Source organism: Candoia aspera, chromosome 9 (assembly GCF_035149785.1).
Source record: "Candoia aspera isolate rCanAsp1 chromosome 9, rCanAsp1.hap2, whole genome shotgun sequence".
Taxonomy (NCBI): domain Eukaryota; kingdom Metazoa; phylum Chordata; class Lepidosauria; order Squamata; family Boidae; genus Candoia; species Candoia aspera.
Window position 1 is genome coordinate 16,905,489 of NC_086161.1, and position 8,599 is coordinate 16,914,087.

Below are 8,599 nucleotides of genomic sequence, written 5' to 3' on the forward strand. Positions count from 1 at the left end.
GTCATCACTTTCCAAACAAACCAAATTGAGTACTGTGGCTGTAGGAAGAAGATTTAATTATTTAACTAGAAAATACAGTGAACTTGGATGCCATGTTCTTAAGGGTCAGACCCATTTGTACTAAAAGGAGGTATGACATTGATCTAAAGTGTGCCTGCCAGGCCATAAATATATCAAACTTTAGAGAAAGGTCATAAAAGCTATCAAGACCCTCAGAAAAAGTATATATTCTCCCTCCACCAAGATTTCTTCATGAACATCAGTTCTTCATAAACATAGCCCATCTCAGAGGGAAAATGCAGGTTTCATCTACCCATGTAGTAGATTGATATGCTTAGTGACAAATAGAGTGTATTTATTATATTTGCATTTTATATCCCCTTTATGGAGTTCAGGACTCCATAAAGAGGGAATAACTGACCCAGTTCTTCTAAATAACTATGATTCCATATATTATAATAGCAGTCATTCCACATTTTAAAAAAAAGGCTAGTAAAATCCAGGTTTCCTCAAGTTCTAATCCAGCACGTAACAACTATAATATCCATATAAACATCCAATATATAATATCTCTATACAGATTTCATTGATTACTTCCAAAGGTGGTCATGTGTCCTGTGTTATGCTGCATTTATATGTGCTAACAGCAAGTAGAGGTCCTCCTAATGATTAACTGATTCTTTGAAATAGCTTTTATTCTGCCAGTGGTGGGATTGGGAAGAGATGTATGACTTGGCATTTGAAAGTCCGATCCCACTTCTGCTTTGAACTTGGTTTCTTAGCCAAGTCTTTTATCTTTACAATTACCAGTTTGCCTGCTGAAAATTGGTTATAGCAAAAAGTGGTGAGCTTGGTGATTTTTGTTTTCAAATCAAGTTGAATCTGGTTTTCTCTGTTCTCAGGACTTGACTATGGATTAGATTGATAGCTATACCTCGGAGCCAAATCCTAGCCATGCTCCAGATGGGTTTGATTGCTGGAAATAGAATACAGGTCCATAGATACCGCCAGATTAAAATGTAATTAGTAGAAAGCAAGTCATGCAGAATTGCAATCACCGGATTTTTTTTTCCTTTGCTTTCTATCTTTTTTACTCAGCAACTCGTCCAGTGTTTGATTTTTATTTTTATTTTTATTTTTTTTGAGATAGTCCATTTTCTTCATGTGATGTTTCTAGGGGGGCCTGACAGCAGTTTTCATCCTCGGATTTTCTTTAAGAAGGAATTTGTGGGTGAGTTAACAGTTCTGTCAACAACCTTCTCTAGAAATAAATCAGCCACTTTGCTTTTAGATAAAATAAATGAATCCCTATATCTTCCAAACATGCTTTTGGTCTTTCCAATGTAAAACAATCTATAGTTAGGAAGGAAGCCAAAAACTGATGAACAGTCATTCATCCTTCATGATATGTACCATTTTACATCAAGCATAAATAGTCTGTAACTTTTACCAAGGTATCATGTAACATTTCAAATTAAACTACTTAATAATATGTTCAATGTAGAAGTTACTGCTCTGTGTGCCTCAGTGTTTTACCAGTGTTTGGTGTACCTATGGCCAATTTTCAAGGCTCAGCTGTTTTAAAAAATATTATAGAAAGGCCAAATTGTTAGTCTGAAAGAAGGTTCTTTCCTCCTTCCACTTTTCCATACACCAAAGACAACTGAGTAGACAGAATAAGTTAAGAGCTTTCAATAACATGTACAGAAATGAATGGAGTTCATAAAATGATCCTTGCTCTTAAAACTTCAAGTGTGTTTCTTTTTTCTTTTTTTCCCCCTTTTTTATACTTCTCCCCCATGCCTTCATTGGGAAATGCTGGAGGAGAATGCACACATTATACAGGAAGTCAAAACTTTTTGTTTGGCCAAAATAACAGAGAAGCATAAAAACCTTTCCCATTCCAATCGTTAAGTTACCCTATTTCTCCTGTTAAGTAGCTCCAGTTTCTTGGGGCAAGCACTAGAAATAGCAAGATCAAGGAGGAATATAGAAAATGCTATATAATGAAGAGGACTGTAGACTTTCCATCACGTGGAAATTAAAATACAGGATCTAAGGCAAACTTGTGGCATTTCACTGTCCTGCTCCATATTATCCAGCAAACTGGATTGGCAAATGGCCAATTCATCAAAGTGCAATTTCTCACTGCTCTTTGTCCACAGAAAAGCTATGTAGAACTCTTCAGGTGGATTTCCTAGAAGTAAATGTTTTTAAAACCCTCACCTGGAAAAGAAAAAGAAAAGAAAAGACACCTTCAAACCACACATTCATTATCAGGAGGTCATTATGGCAATTCCTGTGATCAACCACCAAAACATTCTTGTTCCTGATTTAGTGCTCTGAAACTGCATTTTCATAAGCAAGGCTGAAGCTTGAAACTTAGATAAAGTAAAGCAGCTTATCATAATTCTAGCTGAGATTACAATGCATGGCTGATTTATTTTCACTGAAACAATGCCATAGGGAGCATTGTGTCTGACAAGGTTCATCCATTTTTGGTTCTCTACACCAATCCCAATCTCTGCCATCTGTGTTCCGTGATCATTCCTTTCCTCTGATGATATTCGTACATGCAGCCATGTCTGGAAACAACAGAAGAGAAAGCACTGGTCCCTGGGAGATGTAGTTTGATATAAAGGAAACAGTGAAAGGGATTTGGCCTGAACCTAGAATAGTTTAATGACTGATGTATCTATTTCTGTACCTAGTACATTAGGAAAACAAACTTGTTTGTAGTGAACATAGGGTTCAGTTGTGTGACACTTGGCTAATTATCTTACATATTTAAGTCTAGAGGCTCCAAGAAGACTGAAGGCTTTCAAGTTTCCTTCCAACTTCCACAAATCTATGTTTCTATGAAGAACTTGTCATACTTGAACACACTGGTTCAGTGAGTGATCACAGCTGATCTTTCAGTCATCGGATATCGTAACAAGAGACTTGGTCTCAGAGGACACTCTTCTGGGACTTTGTAAATATTTGAAGGTTCTTATAAGCATTTTCTACCTGCAAGACCTTATAGACCACCTGGTGGCTGGTTGGGAATTATGGGAGACAAAATGCAATGCCAACTAGGTTAGGAAGGTTATTCCAGAGAAAATGAACATACAAACTGAATTAGTCATAAGAACACCATTAGATCATGTCAGAATGTCATCTAAGCCAATGTTCAGCATCACACAATGGCCAAACAGATCTTAAACATGATGGTGATAGACACCTTCCATGATCACTTCCTTGCAAGCAGGTATATGCTGTCTATGATAAAGAACATAGTGTGTAGCCATTGATAGTCCATTTTTCTATGGTTTTGTCTAGCCCCCTTTTAAATCACCTAGAATGGTGGTCATTAACAATTCCAACAATAGCAAATTCCATTGCTTTAATTATGTATTACACAAAAAATGAATACTCCTTCCTTTCATTTTTCCTGTCTTTTGTTTCTATGGACGAGCCTGTGTTCTAACATTGAGAAAAATGTTAGACTAAACTTATATCTGTACATATTGTACTCCATGCAGGATTCTTTAAATCTCTATCATGCCTCCTCTTGCCTGACTCTGCTAAAAGCTTTTAAAGGTCCATAAGTCTGCCAGTCTTTCCTTCTTCAGGAACTACTCTAAACCCATATCATTCTGTATCTTTTCTAGCACTTACAGGCCATGCATTGGAAAATTTTCTACACTGATTAACAGCAGCTTTTGAGGATTTCAGTAACCCTTGGAGCCTATCTGGTGATGCTGGACATTGAACCCAAAACCTTTGTCATGGCGAACATGTGCTTTGTAAGTGATCTGTAGCCCTTCTTCAAAGGAAGTATATATATGACTCCCAAGTCAATATATTTCTGGTGAAATTCATTTTGCAATCTCCTGTCCTATTCAGATTTATTTTCAGGGGATTTTAAAAATAAATTATTATGCTAAAATATGTTTCAAGAATGCATGGGGATCATAGCAGTTATGACAGGTTTATAGCTAGTGGCTGTGATTGCAAGGATCTTCTGGGAAACTTCCACAACAGTTTAAAATCAAGTCTGAAAAAATAGAGGAGAGTTCTTAGAAGCAGAATAGCTGGGGGGGATGGTCCCCCCCCAAAAATAACAAAATTCTGGAGTTTTTTAGTACACATAGTTGAAAAAAATCAAGACTGGTTGCCCAACACTCTCTCTCTCCATTCCTCAAATGCCATTAGCTAGATCTTATTATCCCACACAGCACGGCAATCACATTTACCCATATGCAGTTTCATGAGGGGTACCAATAGATCCATCTAGCTTCTTTTATTATTTAATTTACATATATCTATATCTATATGATAAATCTCTTTTATGTTTCAGGGTGATATTATTTTTAATCTGACAGTGCATAAGATTTTTTTAAAAATAAAGGTTAACACTTTTTTCTTTTATTTGATGTACTGCTTGAAATAGCACCATTCTTTCTTATTCTAGTTCTTGATTCATCATGTATAAATCTGAGCAACCTCATGCAAGAGAGATTTGGTCATCTTGGGGCATGTTCAACAGAAATATTGATCATAGAAGAATGATAGGAACACTCATTCTTATTTTTTTCCTGCTGTAAAATATTACATAAATCTATTCTTAACCTTCTAAGTAAAGAGCTAAGAATGATTAATGCACACGTACCATTGTGAAGTGGAAAGACTGTGGACGTTCATATCTTGTCATGTCCATACTTCCCTCTTCCATGCATCTTTATTCACAAGTAAGACTCATTACATCCAATGGGACATGCTCTGAGGTAACATGGCAGACTTAAGGAAGTGTTCTAAAAGATAACTGTTCTGCTAAGGAAGCAGGTGGCAGGGGTCAGAAAAAATGTTGAGGAAGTTAATGGTTTCTTCCCTCTCATCTGGATTAGGGCCATTTTCCTTGCCAAATCCAAAAATGCAGTTACTTGTGTGATCTAATGGAGAAAGTATTCCTACTTTGTAAGACTCTTGGGGGAAATTCTCTGAAATGCAACAGAAAAAATACTTCAGACTATAACACTGAAGCTCTTCATAAGTCAAAATATGTTGCCATTGTGAATTTAATGAGTATTTCCTGTCCCTGATGGCATTTTAAGAGGAGTATTTGAATGCCGCTCAGATGGGAAAGCCTGTTTTTGTTGTTTTGCTTTTCATGAAATAATAATGTACAATTATTAAAGAAGAGAAAGGGTGGTTCAGGCATGATTAGAAAAAGAAATCTACTAAGCAAATAAACAGAGGAGAAGAGAGGAGAAAAAGAGATGGAGCTATAAGTTACTACATAGCTCAGATCATCATGAGGATGTTGCAATATTTGGCTGTAAGGTCCAGGAAAAGTTCATGTGTGATAGCCAAAAGACTGTGATCATGAGACATCAAAAGTGGTGTTTCTCTCAGCAAAATCAATTACAGAATATCAGCAGAAGGTTAAAGCACTTGTGTGTGTTTGCATATTGGATAAAAACAAAAATGACTGTAAGCCACGTGTCAACTAGTGAAAATAGCATTTTTTAAAAAAACCTGAATCAGTTTCAGGAAAGAGGATTTGCTTTTACATTTTCATGCAAAAGAGAAGAGAAACTGTGAAATTGTCTTGGGTGGAGTGTGGTGGTCTTGCATTTATTCAGTTATGAAATGACCAAAGGTCTGCAGCCTCCTTGGGTCCCTTTATTTATTTATTTATTTCTATCTAATCTATCTAATCTAATCTAATCTATCTATCAAATTTTTCAATAAAATAGAAGGGGAAAGGGGGAAAGGGAGGGAGGGAGGGATAACTTCTGTCCTTCTTTCTATCGAGTAATTGACATCTTGGGACAGCTAATCCAAATGAACAATGATCAAAGAGAAGAACTGGTCAGAAGGAAGAAAACTGGATGGGCTAGAAACAACTCCATTAGGGAAGTCTTATGGAATGAGAAGATCGACGGAAAACTGTGTGCTAATCTTTTTAATTGAACTGTCTTATCGGCAGTGCTATATGGAAATGAAACATGGTCACTAACAAAAGCAGAAGAGGAAGAGCTTTCAAGAGCAGTAAGGGCTATGGAAAGATCCATGCTGAAAGTCTCTCTCCAAGACCACATCCCAAGCAGCCAGATTAGAACAAGAAGTGGAATAAATGATGTCATCATCGAATATCGAAAATGGAAGCTACACTGGGCAGGACATGTCGTGCTCATGTCGGATGGCTGTTGGACAACAGCAGTTGCTGAATGGTATCCAAGAGAAGTAAAAAGACCTATCGGCCAAACTCCAAAGAGATGGGAAGATCCAATAGTCAAAGACTTTGGCTGAACCTGGAGAAGAAAAGCCAGGATTCGAGATGAATGGAAAGTGAGTTGCAACCAGCAGGACTCTGTCCAGTGACAGTCTGGTCAATCAAGGTGATCAAGGTGACCAATTGACATCTTACTCCTTCCCCTCCCTCTTTGACCCTTATCCCCAAATCCATAAATCATCAGTCCTGTCTTTTCTTCTTTCAGCAAAAAGTCCACAGAAGGCTTCCAAGCTTTTTTAAAAAGTCTTTATTGTTTTTTTCCTTGATCTGGGTGCCCACACTTCAATAAAATCCTAACATTGATATCATGAATGCACTTCTCTTATGGGTTTTTTTAGCCTGTAAAGGGTGACAGGCTTCAGAATGATGGAAAGATGTGTAACAGAAAAGTCCACCACTAACATCCTCCACCACTTTTTAGCAATAAACTAAGCTCAAAAATTCTACCAAGAGAAGTTCAACAGAAAATATCAAGCAGCCTTAAAATAAAGAGAAAAACAGAAGGCCCTTTCATAGGGAAGAAAAAGTTGAGAAATTCAAAGCATATTCCAGCATGTCATTAATTTCGCCTTTGCTGCATTTGTACCAATGCTTTTCATTTGTACTATGCAATCAATAGAAAACAGCATGACTCTAAAAACTCAACAAACCCAAGTTACAAAACTGTCTGTGTCAGTTTTGCATGTATTCAGTCCTAAATCTATTCCATCTGTCCATGAAATTAACAAAAACAAAATGTGCATCTATTTTTCTATGTATCTCCCCCAATATGTGCAAATGTGTATGCAACATTTCCTAATATGTCCATTTTGTCTTCAGTGTTCAAGCTAAATACTTTCTTTTGAAGTGTGAAATCTATAACTATGTATGGTCTGCATATTTTTTTAAAAAATTATGTTGCCATATAACTCCCCCTATGGTAAAATATTACTCCAAGACTTGGCAATGATGTCACTTTACAAACACCTAAGTCTGCAAACCAGGAAATTCCAATGTTGCAGGCTAGACCAGGGAAATTAAAAAACTGAAGAAGGCATTAGCCAATCACTTTTGTCTTGTTGCCCAATAAGCAACACAAATATGTCTCTATACCAAGTCACTGTTGGCTGAAAAAGGACTTTGCTTTTTAAGTCTGAAATCCCCAAATCCCCAACACTAACAATGTGATGATGTTTGGTAGAATAATCCCATTATTGAATCAGATTAAGTTCTTAATAAATGTGTTTGGGATTGGATTGAGGATCTGATTCAAGTCCATTGGGAGAGCATAAAAGAGAAGGTACATCTTGCACAGGGTAGAAAAATGTAGATGATGAGTTGGGTGGTTTTTCTTTTTTCCACAATGTTGTAATTTGGGGTCACCATTAAAAGTAAAGTATTTCTTTCTCCAACCCTCAGTTAGGTGGTGGAATTCATGGTCATCAGAGGTGGTAATGGTCACCACTTTATCTGCTTTGAAAAGAGGACTTTGGAAATTATGGAGAACCAGCCAATCAGTGGCTATTTGCCTCAATGGCTGCATATTATCTTTGGAATAATGGGCAGTATATCATACACTAGGAAGAAGGCAATGGAAAACCAATATGTATCTGTATCTGTATCTGTATCTGTATCTGTATCTGTATCTATATCTATATCATCTATATCTATATCTATATCTATATCATCTATATCTGTCTATATCTATATCTGTCTATATCTATATCTATATCTATATCTGTATCATGTATATCTATATCCATATCCATAAGTAAAGGTAAAGGTTTCCCTTGACATTAAGTCCAGTTGTGTCCAGCTCTAGGGGGCGGTGCTCATCTCCGTTTCAAAGCTGAAGAGCTGGCGTTTGTCCGTAGACACTTCCGTGGTCATGTGGCCGGCATGACTACACGGAACGCCATTACCTGCCCACCGAAGCGGTACCTATTAATCTACTCACATTTGCATGTTTTCAAACTGCTAGGTTGGCAGGAGCTGGGACTAGCAATGGGAGCTCACCACGTCACGCAGATTCGAACCGCCGACCTTCCAATTGGCAAGCTCAGCAGCTCAGCAGTTTAACCTGCAGTGCCACCATGTCCCTATATCCTTATCCTTATCGCTATCGCTATCGCTATCCATCCATCCATATATATGCTAGGAAACAATAGTGAAGAGGAGCATGTCCATGTCTGCAACCTTCTTGATAAACTATCTGATTGACCGTGATGTGAAACTGAAACAGAATTGTCCTTTCTGTTCTTATACTTTAAAACCATCTGTCTCATGATGTTATAGTCTTCTGTTTTACCACACCTGCTTTTTTTTAACAATAGTAGTAAG